This window comes from Biomphalaria glabrata, chromosome 13 (genome assembly GCF_947242115.1).
Source record: "Biomphalaria glabrata chromosome 13, xgBioGlab47.1, whole genome shotgun sequence".
Classification (NCBI taxonomy): Eukaryota; Metazoa; Mollusca; class Gastropoda; family Planorbidae; genus Biomphalaria; species Biomphalaria glabrata.
This window is the reverse complement of record NC_074723.1, coordinates 38,694,338-38,721,079: the sequence shown is the minus strand read 5'-3', so window position 1 is coordinate 38,721,079 and position 26,742 is coordinate 38,694,338. Positions and strand designations below refer to the sequence as shown.

At 30.5% G+C, this 26,742-nt stretch overlaps 1 long non-coding RNA gene across 3 annotated transcripts in view; it reads right to left on the bottom strand.

Moving 5' to 3' along the window:
- The window catches only part of LOC129922308 (uncharacterized), a 33,572-nt gene that overhangs the window by 2,281 nt on the left and 4,549 nt on the right, over nt 1-26,742 (bottom strand). Inside the window, exons 1-5 of one of the 3 annotated variants that reach the window (XR_008774281.1) lie at nt 6,539-7,003; nt 4,395-4,575; nt 4,273-4,307; nt 3,026-3,433; nt 886-1,013 (exon numbers count right to left, since the gene is read on the bottom strand). This is a non-coding gene — a long non-coding RNA (uncharacterized LOC129922308). Of the gene's footprint in view, nt 1-885; nt 1,014-3,025; nt 3,434-4,272; nt 4,308-4,394; nt 4,576-6,538; nt 7,004-26,742 lie in introns of those variants that run through there. The other 2 variants (XR_008774279.1, XR_008774280.1) reach the window with 2 other exon arrangements.

The following is a 26,742-nucleotide window of genomic DNA, read 5'->3' as shown; positions in this document are numbered from 1 at the left end:
TACAACTCAGGTTGTTGACAGACTGTAACAGACATCCATCCAAAGTAATAGATTGTCTACTAGGCATTTTATTATCATAATCTGGTTTAGTAGCCTGCTAGCCCAATTTTAGACTGACATTTTTAAAAATGAAATAGAAGCTAAATATCATCAGCAAAATTCAAATCCTCTAAGTTTAATAAATCAATTAAGATAATTTTTAGCAGAATGCCTTAAAGAGCTAAAATTAAATCAATTTTATAAGAAAATGATCAATATGCCTATTTTACATAAGGGGGATGTACTGTGAAATTTCAATTTTTTTATATAACTTTATAGTTAAGAAGATAGGCTTTAGGCATGTCTAGTCTAGTCTTTTGGGTCTCTATGGAGATGGTGGCCATCTAAAAAATAAACACAATGTTTAAAAAAAACTTTTTTATATATATTTTTAATTAGTACAAATTTTATTAATTTTTTTCTAACTTCTATCACAGTCCCAAACATTGACAATGTGATAAAGTGACCCCCCCCCCCATTATGTTTGCCTTTTTTTTTCATTTCTTTGGTTGGATTTTAAGTACATAACTTTGGATTGTTGTACTTTTCAAATAGAGTGGTCTCTAATTTTTCTGCTTTTTTTCTAGTTAAATCAGCTAACCCATTTTTTTTACCACAGGTTATGTTGTGTCAACTAGTTTCTGTATATTTCAGTTGGTATTGTTTGTAGTTTGCTCATAGCCTGAGCAAATACTGATTTCCTAAGTTTATTATAAGTGTAAAAAAAAAAAGGTAAGAAAGTGAAGCAAATCAGCTAAACCTTACAAAAAAGAAGAGTAATATATTTACTTTATTTTTTTTTATTTGTTAGAGGGACATTTTTTTAAACAGAATAAGTACATGTACATTTTTTAATGACGGTCAACTCTCCACAATGTGCTCTTTTTATTTTAACATTTGTTAAGTCAAATCTTTACACTCTAACAAGTGTCAAGATGTGAGGCCAACATCTTAAAATATCTTTGAACAGTGTCCTAAAAAAAGAGCAAAAATACACAAGTTAATAAAAAGGTAAAAATTATGAGTAAGAAATAAAAACAAAAATACGCAAGTTAATAAAAAGGTAAAATTAAGAGTAAGAATAGACAATCTCTAAACTTGTGACAAAGTTTCAGACATGATTTTAATCTAACCAAAGCCATTTAAATCAAATTTAGTATTTCAAAAAAATTTGAATATAGACATTATTCAACATTATTTACAGAAATGTATTGGTGACCTTCAAGAAAGGAAATATGAACAAGTTCTGAACTCCTATTGGGCTGTCAAATGAAAAATGAACAAATTGCAGAATCTTAATGAACTGTCAAGGAGATATGAACAAGTTCCATACACCTAATAAGTTCTCTAAGGAAACATGAATAGGTTCTTAACTCCTAATGAGCTGTCTAAGTAAACATGAACATGTTGCAGACTCCTTTAGTTGTCAAGGAATTATGAATGAATTTCAAACTCCTTATAAGTTGTATAATAAAATATAAACAAGTTGCAAACTCCTAATGAGCTATATATTATGAAATATGAACAAGTTGCAAACTCTTAGTTAGTTCTCTAAGGCATTATTTTTCTTAATGGAACACTTCACACATTTTGAGTCATTAGCGAAACATTTTTTTTTACAGAGATAAATTTATGTTGTGGTTACTAGTTAAATAGGGTTCTACAGAACACAGTTTGGGAAACACTGATCTAAGAAAATATGAACAAGATGCAAACTCCTGATGAGCTAAGAAAATGTTAACAAGTTGCAAACTCCTAATGAGTTCTCAAAGTAAGTATCAACCAGTTGACAACTCCTTGTAGTGTATGGTTGTTGACCTGAAGCACCAAACTGCTGGTACACAATTAAACTACTAAAGGTATATTACATCTTAACTTGAAATTACTTATTGATTTTTTATGATTAATACTAAATAGAACTGGATGGCTGCCTGGTCGTGTGGTTTGCGCGCTGGACTGTCGTTCAGATTTATCGATGGTCCAGGGTTCAAACCCTGCCCGCTCCCATCCCCTGTCGTCCTGCGGGAGGTTAGGACTAGGAAGTAATTATCTTCAACTCTGAAGGAACATCCGAAACATGTAAAACATTTTACAACAAACAAAACAGAACTTGAATTACATTATAAAGAAAATCAAGTTTAAATGAAATGAATAACTGTAATCTATCCTGGGGGAAAGCCTAAATGTAATAAACTTAGTAATAATGAAAAAATTGTATTCCAAAGAAAATCTAACTCACTAAAAAAATGTACTTTCAAATAGGCATTCTGGAGTCAAGAACACTAATGACAAGTCGGCTTATCTTGCATCATTCTCATTGCATAACTAACCCTAATCATAAAACACACACACACATATCAATGATACCATAACACTCCTAAAAAGTTGTCATAGGAAAGGGTTCCATACTCCTAATGAGCTGTCTAAGAAATTAAAAAGAAGTTCAGAAATACTAATGAGTTCAAAAAGGAAATATGAACAAGCTGCAAACCACTAACAAATCCAGAACCTTTAATAAGGAGACATGACAAACTGCTTGTTAACTGTAGGCCACAAAAACAGATTTATAACCTTAATATCAACTTTCCTATAGATTACAAGGACTGAAAAGGGAACTTTTTTTTAGACTTCTATAAGATAAGCATAGGTGATAAGAATGTTTTACTAGATTTGATCAGATTGTTTCACCAGACATCTATGAACTTTACAAAGTTTGATCAAAATGTTTCACTAGACTTTTATGCATATTACAAAGTTGGGTCACAATTTTTCACTACACTCATATGAACTAAACAAAGTTTTATCAGAATTTTTCACTAGACATTTATGCACTAAACAAAGTTTAATCATAACGTTTTACTAGACTATATTAAAAAATCATAGTTTGATTACAATGTTTCACTAGACATTTAAGATCCATTTAATTTAAAGTTTAGTAAAAATGTGTCATTAGACTCCTATGTGCTTTAGATAGTTTCATAGTTACCTGACTTTGGTTCGAAAAGTAAAGGCTGTTGGTCATTGTGCTGGTCATATGACACACTGCTTGTTAACAATAGTGTGCTCCCAGATTCTGAAGGCCTTTCAGGACTTGTCCCAAACAAAGAAACCACTTTTTCATTTTGTTTTTGGATTGTTGCTAAAGCATGATGGAAACTCTCTTCAGTAGGTGATGTTAGCTCTGCATGGTGCTGCTTCATATGTAGATCATTAGATGAACTGTGAATGCTGATAATATGCTGTGTAAATCATTAGATGAACTTGGTATAAAAATGTGATTGATCATTACATGTTTATTTATTATGCAATAGTAAATCAATAGCAGAACTAAGAACACTGATCTGTAAGCAGTCAGAAACTTTTTCTATATCAGCAGCATGTACATTCCTTTGATCTAAAAAAAAAAAAGTTGATAAAATATTGCAGCAAAAATTACATTTTAAAATGCAAAATTTAAAATATAAAAAGTGTAATGCATAAGTTAAATGTAATATAATGATGGTATCCTTATCTTGAGTCCACTTCCTCATTAATGTTTTGTCAGCACTCACTAAAAGAGAAAACTAAGCTGTTTTGAGTACCATTTTATAAAGTTCTTCAGAAGGTATTGGTTGTAATTTGACAAGATGCTTTCAAAGGTTTCTAAACTTATTTAAGTTTCAGTACTCAGGCAACATTGTTCTGATGAAGGGCTGCACTGTATTGCTGTGAAACATCATTTACTAGACAAAAATGACAGTGCCTAACATTTGGCTTGGCAGTTTTTTTGGTACTGCTGCCAAGGTGGCTGATGACATTTCTCATCACAAACTATTAGGATGGTTCAACATTGATTTTTTTCCATTACATTGTCAAAGTTTAGTTAGCCTTTCCATTTTTTTATCTTTTCTAGAAGTCAGAATCTTTTTATATTTCTATAAATATGGGTGAACAGACTTCAGACAGATCTTTTTGGAGACAGCTTGCCACTCAATGCACCAAACAGAGGGGGAGGATCTAAGTCTAAAAGTATGGTTATTGTTTATTTAGTTTTTTTTTGGCTGCTATACTTGCAAGCATGCCCCTTGTATCAGTGGGTTGAAATCAATCACAATTGAATTTAATGTCCAGCTTTGTTTTAAAAACAAATTATTCCAATACAACTTTTGAGGAGTACACATAATAACTATTATTTCATAAGAAATATCTAGTCATTATTATTTGGTTGTTAATGCATAAATTTAAATAACATACCTGATGTTTCTGAAGAGGGATCACCAAATCAAATCCTGTAAACATATATATATATATATATATATATATATATATATATATATATTCTGCGGCATTTTACATCTGGAGAGACGATCTTTTACCTTTGCAACTTCTTGTGTGACTAAAGAGGCCAATCCTTGATACACTGCTGCGATCGCAGGTTGGGTATATATAATCACCAGGCGCCGTTGCATTTTTACCCTTCTTTCTGCTTCTGTTGTGTATGACATCTGCAATCCGTGACCCTTCCTTTATGCTCTCTCTCCATATATATATATATATCTGAAAAAATATTATAAACTATGATAATGAATAATGTTTAGTAGTCTAAATAAAGATCTTTTAAAACCATCTATTTTTAGAAATAAAAAGTAAAGTGTTAGCAGGTCAGGAGGCCCTGACTCCGGCTCCAAGTCAGGTCTGGGCCTTTCTGCTAACTAGAATTTATATCACAGTCTGTAGGCAGATGGTAGCACTACTGGGTGGGTTTGATCTGTACATCTCAGTCTGTGACCAAGGAGCTAGAGTTGCCTAAACAACCAGACAGCACAACTAAACTAATTAATCAAATGATGCACATGGGGATGCATTGGGCACACAATGGGAAGAACAGCAGACAACATTGCAAGACTAGACTGGAACCCAGAGAGGAAGAAACAAAACAAATAGAAATAATAGGAATACATAGGGAATTTGGGGGGGGGGGGAGAGTAATATTATTCTCAAATTAAAATGACAACAATAACATGATAAAGCGTAAATCTAGGTATACATTTTTTTATGTTATCAAAATTGAATTTAAATAGATTTAGGACTACATATGATGGAATTATTGTATAGATCTATGAAATTATATTTTAAATGTTTTGATGAAGATTTAAGGTGCTGACAACTTGAAACATTTTTCAATAAAGCTGAATTGAATGTTGAATTTAAATAGATCTAAGCCTAAATCTAGTGGACTAGTCTAGTGTAATGTTGTGTGTTATGAGACTTGTTGCATAGTATCTAGTATGTGCCGGAGGATACACGCAATAAATAACTTAGGTTTTTATAGAAAAGAATTTTATTTATAAATATTTATTATTTAATAGAAATATACGAGGTACAAGGAATGTGACTAGGTAGCCAAGGTCACTGAAGCTGACTGACAGGTTCAAGAAATGGATGAAACTGCGGAAGCGGGCTGGGAGGGAGTCAGGGGGTGGGGTGAAACTGCGGGAGCGGGCAGGGTGAGGGGTGGGGGCGTAGAGCTGGATGCGTGAACAACAGATTGACCAGAGAATGATGACTTCCAGGTGTGAATCTTACTGTATTAGGGGCCAGATGCGTTGCGGAATCAAACAGGTACTCTTGTCGCTGTAGGCCAATGAAGATATGCTTTGACGTGACTATCAGTGCTTGCTAACAGGGAAATGCTTATGAACAAAGTGATTGGGGCGAAAGACTTAGGCTAAAAGCTCACTATAATATAGCTCTTTCATCATAGCAAAAGCTTTTTTTATTAATCGATATTTTTTTTTATTTAATTACCATCAGTAATCTAATTACCATTGATGTAACCTGATAGTTCTGTTGCTTACTTCAGTATGCTTAGTCTCTGTTTTGTCAAAGACAGACATTGTCCTGATTATAATACCAATATTACAGTTGGTCTTTTCGGAATAAAATGCGCTAAAAAATCAATTTTCTTCTAAATTAAGTCTCTATTGAAGAGTGCCTAATTTTCCGCCTTGTCAAAAAGTGCCCGATTTCCCGGTTCCTAAATTTCCGGGTGACTAAATTACTGGGAGCTTAAATTTCCAGACACCAGTCGATTGTGAGTCAAAAAGAATAAAATCATATTTTAGTATTACATCACATATGCTAATAGAAGAGCTGATTTTGTCACCCAGTCCATCTCCTTTAAACACAAACCCTTTTTCATTCATTGGACCAAGACAGACTCAACTCGGGTCACAGAGGTCGCTTCCCTCCCCTTGTCTCTGCTAAAGCAAAGAGGGACATCCAGGAGCCGCTAGCAGCCATCGTCTGGATGTGATGTCATCCTGGGCGTCTTAGATAACTTCTGTCCCCCCCCTTCCCTTTTTACTATTAAGACTTAGTTTTCTTTCCCCAATTTCTCTTCCCTCCCCTCCTCTTGACATTCTTTCATTTTCTCCCCCTATTACTCCCCTCCACTCTTGTGAACGGTGATTGGTGTGCGTGTGTGACGTATCGTATGAGTTTGACTTACATAACGCACCTGTGGTGTATTGCTCCAGTGGTAAAAATGGGACGCCTAGTAAGTCAGGTATGTCTTTGCTGGTTGTGAGGTATGAACAATATAGGTATTTGGCGCAGTAGAAAGAGAAAGTGGGCGCTGTTTTCTTGTTGAACTTCCAGACCGCCGAGCAGCAACATTAGAACAGAATTAGAAGAGTACACATTTTATATTTATCACCAACTACCAGGATCCACTTGTCCAGGTACTACGTAATGTTGTAGTTATCTTCGACTTAACTCTTGCGTTTTGACACAAAAAGTCAGCTCTGCAAGAGTTTATAGTGCTTTGTTAACAGCGCTTAATAAATTGAATTATTATTTTATAGTTATTTGCAGGAGCTTGCAACCCTATCCTAACCCTAAGAGTACTTAAACCGTTAATATGAACATTATGCCTATATTTAGAGGCAAAATGTCGATTTCGCACATTAACGTAACCGATAGCTAATCAGTTAAGAGCAGATCAGCTAGCTTAAATATATAGCTCCTCCTTCGTAACTTAAGATGAGATTATTTCCCATTTTCTATGAATTTAAAGATGGCTATGGAGTCCAATTTTTTACTTTAAAAAAGCCGACCTCATAGACGGCATTGGTAACTTGGGTTTGCTGAAGATATGCCTGCTTCTTTTCTCACTTTCCGTTTTTTTTATTCTTAGATCTACGTTTTTTGTTGATTACCGAGCTCCTTGCCTTATATCATGAAACACGACACTCACGGCCTCAGGCAATGAGAAAGGATCGTTTCCCTCACACACCTTGAGAGAACTCTTAAGGGTATCTTTGTAATTTTTTGTTGACCCTCCCACGTTATTGCTGCTGTGGCATGGATACTGTTTATCTGTGACAACTCAAGGATTTCAACGTATGTTATGTGGTCAAGCCAATAAACCAAATGGATTATTCTCTAATGCAACTCTAATGTTTGCTTATGCACCAACTTATGTCCAACCCAATTCAAAGATTAGCTAGGTAATGTGAACATTTACGGATTTTAAGCTTTAGCGGGCTTGCAATTGTCTCCTCTACCACCTTAAAATCATTTTCAAAACTAAAATGTACTAAAATGCTGGTACCGGTTAATCTACTTTTGTCTGGTCCCCTGTCTGGCTGTGATGTATTTGATATTAAACTGTTTTTTAGCCCTGAGTTGTCACATTCTTTTAATTGGTTGTGTCGTGTGGTGCAGTTTGCAGAGTGCCTGGGTAGTGAGAAACGTTACAATATATATATATATATATATATATATATATATATAATATATATATATATAAATATCTTTGCCAGTGCTACAAAGCCAAGCAGCGTAATGATTTATACGTAGATTACCAGTGTATAATAGAGATATTGAGAAACAAGGTAGACTTAGACCAAACCTAATTTAATGATCCAGATATAGTTCATTTTTTGTTTGTTTTCAAGACCTTGCAGCCATCTACGTGTACATATAAGATTACATTGTGCAAAAGTTTGAATATTGAGTCTTTAGAAAAGGGGAATATGTTTATCTTCATGCATAGTGAAAACGAGATTGAATGAATTCTTGTGAATACAATGCCATTGTGCTTTTTTTTAGTCAACTTATCAAATCTTTGGTCACGAAGTAACATTTTGTTTACACTACATATGATTATATTGTGATTCGTCTCCTTTAACCATGTTTGTTTGACTCATATAAAATAATTGATTTAATAGAGAAAACTTTTTCAAAGTGTTATTATAAAAATTAAAGTGAGTTTACTACTTAGAGTACTTAGTAGTTGGGCTTCTAAGATTGTAATTGGTTAACTTATAATCCTTTTTTAATTGCTCTTTTTATGGTCACTAATAGAAGTTATTGTAAACTGGTATGCTCCTCCTGACATCCTCCAAAACTTAGTCATCATTGAGACTAAAACATTACCATTCTACATCTAATCATTGACACTAACACATAACCATTCTCAGTCTAATCATTGACACTAACACAATACCATTTTCAATCTTATCATTGACACTAACACATTACCATTCTCAATGTAATCATTGACACTAAGTCATTACCATTCTTAATCTTATCATTGTCACTAAAACTTTACCATTCTTAATCTAATCATTGACACTAACACATTACCATTCTCTATCTAATCATTGACACTAAGACATTACCATTCTCAATCTAATCATTGACACTAAGACATTACCATTCTCAATGTAATCATTGACACTAACACATTACCATTTTCAAAGTCATCATTGACACTAAAACTTTACCATTCTTAATCTAATCATTGACACTAACACATTACCATTCTCTATCTAATCATTGACACTAAGACATTACCATTCTCAATCTAATCATTGACACTAAGACATTACCATTCTCAATGTAATCATTGACACTGAAACTTTACCATTTATAATCTTTTCATTGACACTAACACATTATAATTCTCAATCTAATCATTGACACTAAGACATTACCATTCTCAATCTAATCATTGACACTAACACATTACCATTCTCAGTCTAATCATTTACACTAACACAATACCATTCTCAATCTTATTATTGACACAAACACATTACCATTCATAATCTTTTCATTGACACTAACACATTAAAATTCTCAATGTAATCATTGACACTAAGACATTACCATTCTCAATGTAATCATTGACACTAACACTTTACCATTCTCAAAGTAATCATTGACATAGTATTCTTAATGTATTCATTGACAATAAGACATTACCATTCTCAATGTAATCATTGACACTAAAACATTACCATTCTCAATGTAATCATTGACACTTAGTCATTACCATTCTTAATCTAATCATTGACATACTATTCTTAATGTAATCATTGTCACTTAGACATTACCATTGTCAATGTAATAATTGACACTAAGTCATTACCATTCTCAATCTAATTATTGACACTAAAACATTACCATTCTCAATCTCATCATTGACACTAAAACATTACCATTCTAAATCTAATCATAGACACTAAGTAATTACCATTTTCAATCTTATCATTGAATTTAACACATTACCATTCTCAATATAATCATTGACACTAAATTATTACTATTCTCAATGTAATCATTGACACTAAAACATTACCATTCTTAATCTAATCATTGACACAAAGACATTACCATTCTCAATCTAATCATTGACACTAAGACATTACCATTCTTACTGTTATTATTGGCACTATGACATTACCATTCCCAATGTAAACATTGACTATAAGACATTACCATTCTCACTGTTATCATTGACACTAAGACATTACCATTCTTAATATAATCATTGATACTAAGACATTACCAGTGTCAATGAAATAATTGACAATAAGAAATTACAATTCTCAATCTAATCATTGACACTAAGACAATACTATTCTCAATCTAATGATTGACACAAACACATTGCCATTCTCAATCTAATCATTGACACTAAGACATTTTCATTCTCAATCTAATCATTGACACTGTGACATTTTCATTCTCAATCTAATCATTGACACTAAGACATTAAAATTCTCAATGTAATCATTGACACTAACACATTACCATTTTCAAAGTCATCATTGACACTAAAACTTTACCATTCTTAATCTAATCATTGACACTAACACATTATAATTCTCTATCTAAACATTGACACTAAGACATTACCATTCTCTATCTAAACATTGACACTAAGACATTACCATTCTCAATCTAATCATTGACACTAAGACATTACCATTCTCAATGTAATCATTGACACTAACACATTACCATTTTCAAAGTCATCATTGACACTAAAACTTTACCATTCATAATCTTTTCATTGACACTAACACATTATAATTCTCAATCTAATCATTGACACTAAGACATAACCATTCTCAATGTAATCATTGACACTAACACATTATCATTTTCAAAGTCATCATTGACACTAAAACTTTACCATTCTTAATCTAATCATTGACACTAACACATTACCATTCACTATCTAATCATTGACACTAAGACATTACCATTCTCAATCTAATTATTGACACTAAGACATTACCATTCTCAATGTAATCATTGACACTGAAACTTTACCATTCATAATCTTTTCATTGACACTAACACATTATAATTCTCAATCTAATCATTGACACTAAGACATTACCATTCTCAATCTAATCATTGACACTAACACATTACCATTCTCAGTCTAATCATTTACACTAACACAATACCATTCTCAATCTTATTATTGACACAAACACATTACCATTCATAATCTTTTCATTGACACTAACACATTAAAATTCTCAATCTAATCATTGACACTAAGACATTACCATTCTCAATGTAATCATTGACACTAACACTTTACCATTCTCAAAGTAATCATTGACATAGCATTCTTAATGTATTCATTGACAATAAGACATTACCATTCTCAATGTAATCATTGACACTAAAACATTACCATTCTCAATGTAATCATTGACACTTAGTCATTACCATTCTTAATCTAATCATTGACATACTATTCTTAATGTAATCATTGTCACTTAGACATTACCATTGTCAATGTAATAATTGACACTAAGTCATTACCATTCTCAATCTAATTATTGACACTAAAACATTACTATTCTCAATCTCATCATTGACACTAAAACATTACCATTCTAAATCTAATCATAGACACTAAGTCATTACCATTTTCAATCTTATCATTGAATTTAACACATTACCATTCTCAATATAATCATTGACACTAAATTATTACTATTCTCAATGTAATCATTGACACTAAAACATTACCATTCTTAATCTAATCATTGACACAAAGACATTACCATTCCCAATCTAATCATTGACACTAAGACATTACCATTCTTACTGTCATTATTGGCACTATAACATTACCATTACCAATGTAAACATTGACTATAAGACATTACCATTCTCACTGTTATCATTGACACTAAGACATTACCATTCTTAATATAATCATTGATACTAAGACATTACCAGTGTCAATGAAATAATTGACAATAAGAAATTACAATTCTCAATCTAATCATTGACACTAACACATTTTCATTCTTAATCTAATCATTGACACAAACACATTACCATTCTCAATCTAATCATTGACACTAACACATTTTCATTCTTAATCTAATCATTGACACTAAGACATTACCATTCTCAATGTAATCATTGACACTAACACATTACCATTTTCAAAGTCATCATTGACACTAAAACTTTACCATTCATAATCTTTTCATTGACACTAACACATTATAATTCTCAATCTAATCATTGACACTAAGACATTACCATTCTCAATGTAATCATTGACACTAACACATTACCATTTTCAAAGTCATCATTGACACTAAAACTTTACCATTCTTAATCTAATCATTGACACTAACACATTACCATTCTCTATCTAATCATTGACACTAAGACATTACCATTCTCAATCTAATCATTGACACTAAGACATTACCATTCTCAATGTAATCATTGACACTAACACATTACCATTTTCAAAGTCATCATTGACACTAAAACTTTACCATTCATAATCTTTTCATTGACACTAACACATTATAATTCTCAATCTAATCATTGACACTAACACATTACCATTTTCAAAGTCATCATTGACACTAAAACTTTACCATTCTTAATCTAATCATTGACACTAACACATTACCATTCTCTATCTAATCATTGACACTAAGACATTACCATTCTCAATCTAATCATTGACACTAAGACATTACCATTCTCAATGTAATCATTGACACTAACACATTACCATTTTCAAAGTCATCATTGACACTAAAACTTTACCATTCTTAATCTAATCATTGACACTAACACATTACCATTCTCTATCTAATCATTGACACTAAGACATTACCATTCTCAATCTAATCATTGACACTAAGACATTACCATTCTCAATGTAATCATTGACACTAACACATTACCATTTTCAAAGTCATCATTGACACTAAAACTTTACCATTCTTAATCTAATCATTGACACTAACACATTACCATTCTCTATCTAATCATTGACACTAAGACATTACCATTCTCAATCTAATCATTGACACTAAGACATTACCATTCTCAATGTAATCATTGACACTGAAACTTTACCATTCATAATCTTTTCATTGACACTAACACATTATAATTCTCAATCTAATCATTGACACTAAGACATTACCATTCTCAATCTAATCATTGACACTAACACATTACCATTCTCAGTCTAATCATTTACACTAACACAATACCATTCTCAATCTTATTATTGACACAAACACATTACCATTCATAATCTTTTCATTGACACTAACACATTAAAATTCTCAATCTAATCATTGACACTAAGACATTACCATTCTCAATGTAATCATTGACACTAACACTTTACCATTCTCAAAGTAATCATTGACATAGCATTCTTAATGTATTCATTGACAATAAGACATTACCATTCTCAATGTAATCATTGACACTAAAACATTACCATTCTCAATGTAATCATTGACACTTAGTCATTACCATTCTTAATCTAATCATTGACATACTATTCTTAATGTAATCATTGTCACTTAGACATTACCATTGTCAATGTAATAATTGACACTAAGTCATTACCATTCTCAATCTAATTATTGACACTAAAACATTACCATTCTCAATCTCATCATTGACACTAAAACATTACCATTCTAAATCTAATCATAGACACTAAGTAATTACCATTTTCAATCTTATCATTGAATTTAACACATTACCATTCTCAATATAATCATTGACACTAAATTATTACTATTCTCAATGTAATCATTGACACTAAAACATTACCATTCTTAATCTAATCATTGACACAAAGACATTACCATTCTCAATCTAATCATTGACACTAAGACATTACCATTCTTACTGTTATTATTGGCACTATGACATTACCATTCCCAATGTAAACATTGACTATAAGACATTACCATTCTCACTGTTATCATTGACACTAAGACATTACCATTCTTAATATAATCATTGATACTAAGACATTACCAGTGTCAATGAAATAATTGACAATAAGAAATTACAATTCTCAATCTAATCATTGACACTGTGACATTTTCATTCTCAATCTAATCATTGACACTAAGACATTAAAATTCTCAATGTAATCATTGACACTAACACATTACCATTTTCAAAGTCATCATTGACACTAAAACTTTACCATTCTTAATCTAATCATTGACACTAACACATTATAATTCTCTATCTAAACATTGACACTAAGACATTACCATTCTCTATCTAAACATTGACACTAAGACATTACCATTCTCAATGTAATCATTGACACTAACACATTACCATTTTCAAAGTCATCATTGACACTAAAACTTTACCATTCATAATCTTTTCATTGACACTAACACATTATAATTCTCAATCTAATCATTGACACTAAGACATAACCATTCTCAATGTAATCATTGACACTAACACATTATCATTTTCAAAGTCATCATTGACACTAAAACTTTACCATTCTTAATCTAATCATTGACACTTACACATTACCATTCACTATCTAATCATTGACACTAAGACATTACCATTCTCAATCTAATTATTGACACTAAGACATTACCATTCTCAATGTAATCATTGACACTGAAACTTTACCATTCATAATCTTTTCATTGACACTAACACATTATAATTCTCAATCTAATCATTGACACTAAGACATTACCATTCTCAATCTAATCATTGACACTAACACATTACCATTCTCAGTCTAATCATTTACACTAACACAATACCATTCTCAATCTTATTATTGACACAAACACATTACCATTCATAATCTTTTCATTGACACTAACACATTAAAATTCTCAATCTAATCATTGACACTAAGACATTACCATTCTCAATGTAATCATTGACACTAACACTTTACCATTCTCAAAGTAATCATTGACATAGCATTCTTAATGTATTCATTGACAATAAGACATTACCATTCTCAATGTAATCATTGACACTAAAACATTACCATTCTCAATGTAATCATTGACACTTAGTCATTACCATTCTTAATCTAATCATTGACATACTATTCTTAATGTAATCATTGTCACTTAGACATTACCATTGTCAATGTAATAATTGACACTAAGTCATTACCATTCTCAATCTAATTATTGACACTAAAACATTACCATTCTCAATCTCATCATTGACACTAAAACATTACCATTCTAAATCTAATCATAGACACTAAGTCATTACCATTTTCAATCTTATCATTGAATTTAACACATTACCATTCTCAATATAATCATTGACACTAAATTATTACTATTCTCAATGTAATCATTGACACTAAAACATTACCATTCTTAATCTAATCATTGACACAAAGACATTACCATTCCCAATCTAATCATTGACACTAAGACATTACCATTCTTACTGTCATTATTGGCACTATGACATTACCATTCCCAATGTAAACATTGACTATAAGACATTACCATTCTCACTGTTATCATTGACACTAAGACATTACCATTCTTAATATAATCATTGATACTAAGACATTACCAGTGTCAATGAAATAATTGACAATAAGAAATTACAATTCTCAATCTAATCATTGACACTAACACATTTTCATTCTTAATCTAATCATTGACACAAACACATTACCATTCTCAATCTAATCATTGACACTAACACATTTTCATTCTTAATCTAATCATTGACACTAAGACATTACCATTCTCAATGTAATCATTGACACTAACACATTACCATTTTCAAAGTCATCATTGACACTAAAACTTTACCATTCATAATCTTTTCATTGACACTAACACATTATAATTCTCAATCTAATCATTGACACTAAGACATTACCATTCTCAATGTAATCATTGACACTAACACATTACCATTTTCAAAGTCATCATTGACACTAAAACTTTACCATTCTTAATCTAATCATTGACACTAACACATTACCATTCTCTATCTAATCATTGACACTAAGACATTACCATTCTCAATCTAATCATTGACACTAAGACATTACCATTCTCAATGTAATCATTGACACTAACACATTACCATTTTCAAAGTCATCATTGACACTAAAACTTTACCATTCATAATCTTTTCATTAACACTAACACATTATAATTCTCAATCTAATCATTGACACTAACACATTACCATTTTCAAAGTCATCATTGACACTAAAACTTTACCATTCTTAATCTAATCATTGACACTAACACATTACCATTCTCTATCTAATCATTGACACTAAGACATTACCATTCTCAATCTAATCATTGACACTAAGACATTACCATTCTCAATGTAATCATTGACACTAACACATTACCATTTTCAAAGTCATCATTGACACTAAAACTTTACCATTCTTAATCTAATCATTGACACTAACACATTACCATTCTCTATCTAATCATTGACACTAAGACATTACCATTCTCAATCTAATCATTGACACTAAGACATTACCATTCTCAATGTAATCATTGACACTAACACATTACCATTTTCAAAGTCATCATTGACACTAAAACTTTACCATTCTTAATCTAATCATTGACACTAACACATTACCATTCTCTATCTAATCATTGACACTAAGACATTACCATTCTCAATCTAATCATTGACACTAAGACATTACCATTCTCTATCTAATCATTGACACTAAGACATTACCATTCTCAATGTAATCATTGACACTAAGACATTACCATTCTCAATGTAATCATTGACACTGAAACTTTACCATTCATAATCTTTTCATTGACACTAACACATTATAATTCTCAATCTAATCATTGACACTAAGACATTACCATTCTCAATCTAATCATTGACACTAACACATTACCATTCTCAGTCTAATCATTTACACTAACACAATACCATTCTCAATCTTATTATTGACACAAACACATTACCATTCATAATCTTTTCATTGACACTAACACATTAAAATTCTCAATCTAATCATTGACACTAAGACATTACCATTCTCAATGTAATCATTGACACTAACACTTTACCATTCTCAAAGTAATCATTGACATAGCATTCTTAATGTATTCATTGACAATAAGACATTACCATTCTCAATGTAATCATTGACACTAAAACATTACCATTCTCAATGTAATCATTGACACTTAGTCATTACCATTCTTAATCTAATCATTGACATACTATTCTTAATGTAATCATTGTCACTTAGACATTACCATTGTCAATGTAATAATTGACACTAAGTCATTACCATTCTCAATCTAATTATTGACACTAAAACATTACCATTCTCAATCTCATCATTGACACTAAAACATTACCATTCTAAATCTAATCATAGACACTAAGTCATTACCATTTTCAATCTTATCATTGAATTTAACACATTACCATTCTCAATATAATCATTGACACTAAATTATTACTATTCTCAATGTAATCATTGACACTAAAACATTACCATTCTTAATCTAATCATTGACACAAAGACATTACCATTCTCAATCTAATCATTGACACTAAGACATTACCATTCTTACTGTTATTATTGGCACTATGACATTACCATTCCCAATGTAAACATTGACTATAAGACATTACCATTCTCACTGTTATCATTGACACTAAGACATTACCATTCTTAATATAATCATTGATACTAAGACATTACCAGTGTCAATGAAATAATTGACAATAAGAAATTACAATTCTCAATGTAATCATTGACACTAACACATTACCATTTTCAAAGTCATCATTGACACTAAAACTTTATCATTCATAATCTTTTCATTGACACTAACACATTATAATTCTCAATCTAATCATTGACACTAAGACATTACCATTCTCAATGTAATCATTGACACTAACACATTACCATTTTCAAAGTCGTCATTGACACTAAACCTTTACCATTCATAATCTTTTCATTGACACTAACATCATTGACACTAAGACATTACAATTCTCAATGTAATCATTGACACTAACACATTACCATTCTCAAAGTAATCATTGACATAGCATTCTCAATGTTATCATTGACAATAAGACATTAACATTCTCAATGTAATCATTGACACTAAAACATTACCATTCTCAATCTAATCATTGACACTAACACATTTCCATTTTCAATGTTCTCATTGACACTAAGTCATTACCATTCTTAATCTAATCATTGACACTAAGTCATTACCATTCTCAATCTAATCATTGACACTAAGACATTTTCATTCTCAATCTAATCATTGACACTAAGACATTACCATTCTCAATGTAATCATTGACACTAACACATTACCATTTTGAAAGTCATCATTGACACTAAAACTTTACCATTCATAATCTTTTCATTGACACTAACATCATTGACACTAAGACATTACAATTCTCAATCTAATCATTGACACTAACACATTACCATTCTCAAAGTAATCATTGACATAGCATTCTCAATGTTATCATTGACAATAAGACATTAACATTCTCAATGTAATCATTGACACTAAAACATTATTATTCTCAATCTAATCATTGACACTAACACATTTCCATTTTCAATGTTCTCATTGACACTAAGTCATTACCATTCTTAATCTAATCATTGACACTAAGTCATTACCATTCTTAATCTAATCATTGACATAACATTCTCAATGTAATCATTTACACTTCGACATTACCATTCTCAATGTAATTATTGACACCAAAACATTACCATTCTCAATGTAATCATTGACACTAAAACATTACCATTCTTAATCTAATCATTGACACTTAGACATTACCATTCTCAATGTAATCACTGACAAAATGACATTACCATTCTCAATGTAATCATTGACACTAAGTCATTACCATTCTTAATCTAATCATTGACATAACATTCTTAATGTAATCATTGTCACTTAGACATTACCATTGTCAATGTAATAATTGACACTAAGTCATTACCGTTCTCAATCTAATTATTGACACTAAAACATTACCATTCTCAATCTCATCATTGACACTAAAACATTACGATTCTCAATGTAATCATTGACACTAATTCATTACCATTCTTAATCTAATCATTGACTTAACATTCTTAATGTAATCATTGACACTAAGACATTACCATTCTCAATCTAATCATTGACACTAGGTCATTACCATTCTTAATCTAATCATTGACACTAAGACATTACCATTCTCAATCTAATCATTGACACTAAGACATTACCATTCTCAAAGTAATCATTGACATAGCATTCTCAATGTAATAATTGACACTAACACATTACTATTCTCAAAGTCATCATTGACACTAAGACATTACCATTCTCAATCTAATCATTGACACTAAGACATTACCATTCTCACTGTCATCATTAGCACTATGACATTACTATTTTAAATGTAATCATTGACACTAAGTCATTACCATTCTCAATCTAATCATTGACACTAAGACATTACCATTCTCACTGTCATCATTGGCACTAAGACATTACTATTCTCAATGTAATCATTGACAATAAGACATTACCATTCTCAATGTAATTATTGACAATAAAACATTAACATTCTTAATCTAATCATTGACATAACATTCTCAACATAACCATTGACACTTAGACATTACCATTCTTAATGTAATCATTGATACTAAGACATTACCAGTGTCAATGAAATAATTGACAATAAGAAATTACCATTCTCAATCTAATCATTGACACTAAGACAATACTATTCTTAATCTAATGATTGACACAAACACATTACCATTCTCAATCTAATCATTGACACTAAGACATTATAATTCTCAATCTAATCATCTAAGCAGAGTACCAAAGGACTGGAAAGAAGCTAATGTCACCCCCCTATTTAAAAAAGGAGAAAAATCTGACACAGGAAACTACAGACCAGTATCACTTACCAGCATCACATGTAAAATCCTAGAACACATAATATGTAGCAACATCATAAACCACTTAGACAAACATAATGTCCTCACACCATACCAACATGGCTTTAGGAAATATAGATCATGTGAAACACAACTAATAGGACTAATTGATGATTTTTCAAAAGGTTTAGATAATAGTGAACAAATAGATGCTATCTTACTAGATTTTTCTAAGGCTTTTGACAAAGTTCACCACCATAGTTTGCTTAAAAAATTAAAATATTTCGGCATTAATGGTCCACTGCATCAGTGGATTAAAGACTTTCTGATAGGGAGAGAACAAACTGTAATAATAAATGGCTCTAAATCAACACCGATAACAGTAAACTCAGGTGTACATCAAGGAACAGTCTTGGGTCCACTACTATTTTTAATTTACATAAATGATTTACCAAATTGCATTACTTCAGGAACAAAAGTCAGATTATTTGCAGACGATTGCATAATATATAGAACAATAAAAACAACACAAGACACAGATATTTTACAAAGAGAATTAGATGAATTACAGAAATGGGAATCAAATTGGAGCATGTCTTTCCACCCAGAAAAATTTCAGTTGTTAAGAGTAACAAAAAAACTAAAACAAATTAATTCCACTTATCTTATTCATGGCAAACCAGTAACACAGACTAAAAACGCAAAATACCTAGGTGTTATAATAAATGAAAAACTGTCATGGAATCCACATATTGATGAAACTACAAAAAAATCAAACAAAGCATTAGGATTTATTAAAAGAAATTTCTATAAATCAAATAAGAACATAAAACTAAAATGTTATTTAACCTTGGTTAGGCCAATAATAGAATATGCATCCTCTGTTTGGGACCCCTCAACTCAAGAAAACATTAAGAAACTAGAACAGACACAAAATAGAGCAGTGCGATTCATAACAAACGAATATTCACATTTGACTAGAGTAACACCTTTAGTAAAATCACTAAATTTAGAAAGCCTTCAGGACAGAAGGCTCAAAAGTAAAGTAGCAATAATACATAAAACACTGAACCATAATCTTCAAATACAAAAAAAAATTTAATAAAATACTCTGAAAGACACAAAGATAAAGGCACATTCCTCGTCCCATATGCTAGGACAAATTTGTACAAATACTCCTTCTTCCCTAGTGCTATTAGAGCATGGAATGGGTTGCCTGAGCTAGCCAGGAAAACCAGTGACTTGGCAGAATTTAAGTCATTGGTTAATATGCATGACTAAATGCATGACGCGTAGGACGTAATCATCTTCTTTTTTGAAGTAACGTCTGTATTATATAAGATAAGATAAGATTGACACTTAGACATTACCATTCTCAATGTAATCATTGACACTAACACATTACCATTTTCAAAGTCATCATTGACACTAAAACTTTACCATTCTTAATCTAATCATTGACACTAACACATTACCATTCTCTATCTAATCATTGACACTAAGACATTACCATTCTCAATCTAATCATTGACACTAAGACATTACCATTCTCAATGTAATCATTGACACTAACACATTACCATTTTCAAAGTCATCATTGACACTAAAACTTTACCATTCATAATCTTTTCATTGACACTAACACATTATAATTATCAATCTAATCATTGACACTAAGACATTACCATTCTCAATCTAATCATTGACACTAACACATCACCATTCTCAATCTAATCATTTACACTAACACATTACCATTCATAATCTTTTCATTGACACTAACACATTATAATTCTAAATCTAATCATTGACACTAAGACATTACCATTCTCAATGTAATCATTGACACTAACACTTTACCATTCTCAAAGTAATCATTGACATAGCATTCTTAATGTATTCATTGACAATAAGACATTACCATTCTCAATGTAATCATTGACACTAAAAAATTACCATTCTCAATCTCATCATTGACACTAAAACATTACCGTTCTAAATCTAATCATAGACACTAAGTCATTACCATTTTCAATCTTATCATTGAATTTAACACATTACCATTCTCAATATAATCATTGACACTAAATTATTACTATTCTCAATGTAATCATTGACACTAACACATTACCATTCTCAATGTAATCATTGATACTAACACATTACCATTCTCAAAGTAATCATTGACATAGCATTCTTAATGTAATCATTGACAATAAGACATTACCATTCTCAATGTAATCATTGACACTAAAACATTACCATTTTCAATGTTTTCATTGACACTAAGTCATTACCATTCTCATTCTAATCATTGACACTAACACATTATCATTTTCAATGTTTTCATTGACACTAAGTCATTACCATTCTCATTCTAATCATTGACACTAACACATTACCATTCTCCGTCTAATCATTGACACTTACACATTACCATTCTCAATGTAATCATTGACACTAAAACATTGACATTCTTAATGTAATCATTGACACTAAGACATTATTATTCTCAATGTAATCATTAACACTAAAACATTACAATCCTTAATCTAATCTTTGACACTAAGACATTACCATTCTAAATGTAATCATAGACAATAAGATCTTACCATTCTCAATGTAATTATTGACACTAAGTCCTTACCATTCTTAATCTAATCATTGACATAACATTCTCAATGTAATCATTGACACTTAGACATTAACATTCTTAATCTAATCATTGACACTAAGTCATTACCATTCTTAATCAAATCATGACACTAAGACATTACCATTCTCAATCTAATCATTGACGCTAAGGCATTACCATTCTCAATCTAATCATTGACAATAATAAATTACCATTCTTAATCTAATCATTGATATAACATTATTAATGTAATTGTTGACACTAAGACATTACCATTCTAAAGTCATCATTGACACTTAAATATTACCATTCTCAATCTCATCATTGACACTAAAACATTACCATTCTCAATCTAATCATTGCTACTAAGATATTATTATTTTCAATCTTATCATTTACAATAATACATTACCATTCTCAATGTAATCATTGACACTAAGTAATTACCATTCTCAATCTAATCATTGACACTAAGAAATTACCATTCTATATCTAATCTTTGACACTAAGACATTACCATTCTCTATATAATCATTGACACTAAGACATTACCATTCTCAATGTAATCATTGACACTAACACATTACCATTTTCAAAGTCATCATTGACACTAAAACTTTACCATTCATAATCTTTTCATTGACACTAACACATTATAATTCTCAATCTAATCATTGACACTAAGACATTACCATTCTCAATGTAATCATTGACACTAACACATTACCATTTTCAAAGTCATCATTGACACTAAAACTTTACCATTCTTAATCTAATCATTGACACTAACACATTACCATTCTCTATCTAATCATTGACACTAAGACATTACCATTCTCAATCTAATCATTGACACTAAGACATTACCATTCTCTATCTAATCATTGACACTAAGACATTACCATTCTCAATCTAATCATTGACACTAAGACATTACCATTCTCAATGTAATCATTGACACTGAAACTTTACCATTCATAATCTTTTCATTGACACTAACACATTATAATTCTCAATCTAATCATTGACACTAAGACATTACCATTCTCAATCTAATTATTGACACTAAGACATTATAATTCTCAATCTAATCATTGACACTAAGACATTACCATTCTCAATGTAATCATTGACACTAACACATTACCATTTTCAAAGTCATCATTGACACTAAAACTTTACCATTCTTAATCTAATCATTGACACTAACACATTACCATTCTCTATCTAATCATTAACACTAAGACATTACCATTCTCAATCTAATCATTGACACTAAGACATTACCATTCTCAATGTAATCATTGACACTAACACATTACCATTTTCAAAGTCATCATTGACACTAAAACTTTACCATTCATAATCTTTTCATTGACACTAACACATTATAATTATCAATCTAATCATTGACACTAAGACATTACCATTCTCAATCTAATCATTGACACTAACACATTACCATTCTCAGTCTAATCATTTACACTAACACATTACCATTCATAATCTTTTCATTGACACTAACACATTATAATTCTCAATCTAATCATTGACACTAAGACATTACCATTCTCAATGTAATCATTGACACTAACACTTTACCATTCTCAAAGTAATCATTGACATAGCATTCTTAATGTATTCATTGACAATAAGACATTACCATTCTCAATGTAATCATTGACACTAAAAAATTACCATTCTCAATCTCATCATTGACACTAAAACATTACCGTTCTAAATCTAATCATAGACACTAAGTCATTACCATTTTCAATCTTATCATTGAATTTAACACATTACCATTCTCAATGTAATCATTGACACTAAAACATTGACATTCTTAATGTAATCATTGACACTAAGACATTATTATTCTCAATGTAATCATTAACACTAAAACATTACAATCCTTAATCTAATCTTTGACACTAAGACATTACCATTTTAAATGTAATCATAGACAATAAGATCTTACCATTCTCAATGTAATTATTGACACTAAGTCCTTACCATTCTTAATCTAATCATTGACATAACATTCTCAATGTAATCATTGACACTTAGACATTAACATTCTTAATCTAATCATTGACACTAAGTCATTACCATTCTTAATCAAATCATGACACTAAGACATTACCATTCTCAATCTAATCATTGACGCTAAGGCATTACCATTCTCAATCTAATCATTGACAATAATAAATTACCATTCTTAATCTAATCATTGATATAACATTATTAATGTAATTGTTGACACTAAGACATTACCATTCTAAAGTCATCATTGACACTTAAATATTACCATTCTCAATCTCATCATTGACACTAAAACATTACCATTCTCAATCTAATCATTGCTACTAAGATATTATTATTTTCAATCTTATCATTTACAATAATACATTACCATTCTTAATGTAATCATTGACACTAAGTAATTACCATTCTCAATCTAATCATTGACACTAAGAAATTACCATTCTATATCTAATCTTTGACACTAAGACATTACCATTCTCTATATAATCATTGACACTAAAACATTACCATTCTCAATGTAATCATTGACACTAACACATTACCATTTTCAAAGTCATCATTGACACTAAAACTTTACCATTCATAATCTTTTCATTGACACTAACAAATTATAATTCTCAATCTCATCATTGACACTAAGACATTACCATTCTCAATGTAATCATTGACACTAACACATTACCATTTTCAAAGTCATCATTGACACTAAAACTTTACCATTCTTAATCTAATCATTGACACTAACACATTACCATTCTCTATCTAATCATTGACACTAAGACATTACCATTCTCAATCTAATCATTGACACTAAGACATTACCATTCTCTATCTAATCATTGACACTAAGACATTACCATTCTCAATCTAATCATTGACACTAAGACATTACCATTCTCAATGTAATCATTGACACTGAAACTTTACCATTCATAATCTTTTCATTGACACTAACACATTATAATTCTCAATCTAATCATTGACACTAAGACATTACCATTCTCAATCTAATCATTGACACTAACACATTACCATTCTCAGTCTAATCATTTACACTAACACAATACCATTCTCAATCTTATTATTGACACAAACACATTACCATTCATAATCTTTTCATTGACACTAACACATTAAAATTCTCAATCTAATCATTGACACTAAGACAATACCATTCTCAATGTAATCATTGACACTAACACTTTACCATTCTCAAAGTAATCATTGACATAGCATTCTTAATGTATTCATTGACAATAAGACATTACCATTCTCAATGTAATCATTGACACTAAAACATTACCATTCTCAATGTAATCATTGACACTTAGTCATTACCATTCTTAATCTAATCATTGACATACTATTCTTAATGTAATCATTGTCACTTAGACATTACCATTGTCAATGTAATAATTGACACTAAGTCATTACCATTCTCAATCTAATTATTGACACTAAAACATTACCATTCTCAATCTCATCATTGACACTAAAACATTACCATTCTAAATCTAATCATAGACACTAAGTCATTACCATTTTCAATCTTATCATTGAATTTAACACATTACCATTCTCAATATAATCATTGACACTAAATTATTACTATTCTCAATGTAATCATTGACACTAAAACATTACCATTCTTAATTTAATCATTGACACAAAGACATTACCATTCTCAATCTAATCATTGACACTAAGACATTACCATTCTTACTGTCATTATTGGCACTATGACATTACCATTCCCAATGTAAACATTGACTATAAGACATTACCATTCTCACTGTTATCATTGACACTAAGACATTACCATTCTTAATATAATCATTGATACTAAGACATTACCAGTGTCAATGAAATAATTGACAATAAGAAATTACAATTCTCATTCTAATCATTGACACTAAGACAATACTATTCTCAATCTAATGATTGACACAAACACATTACCATTCTCAATCTAATCATTGACACTAAGACATTTTCATTCTCAATCTAATCATTGACACTAAGACATTACCATTCTCAATGTAATCATTGACACTAACACATTACCATTTTCAAAGTCATCATTGACACTAAAACTTTACCATTCATAATCTTTTCATTGACACTAACATCATTGACATTAAGACATTACAATTCTCAATGTAATCATTGACACTAACACATTACCATTTTCAAAGTCATCATTGACACTAAAACTTTACCATTCTTAATCTAATCATTGACACTAACACATTATAATTCTCTATCTAAAAATTGACACTAAGACATTACCATTCTGAATCTAATCATTGACACTAAGACATTACCATTCTCAATCTAATCATTGACACTAACACATTACCATTCTCAAAGTAATCATTGACATAGCATTCTCAATGTAATCATTGACAATAAGACATTAACATTCTCAATGTAATCATTGACACTAAAACATTACCATTCTCAATCTAAT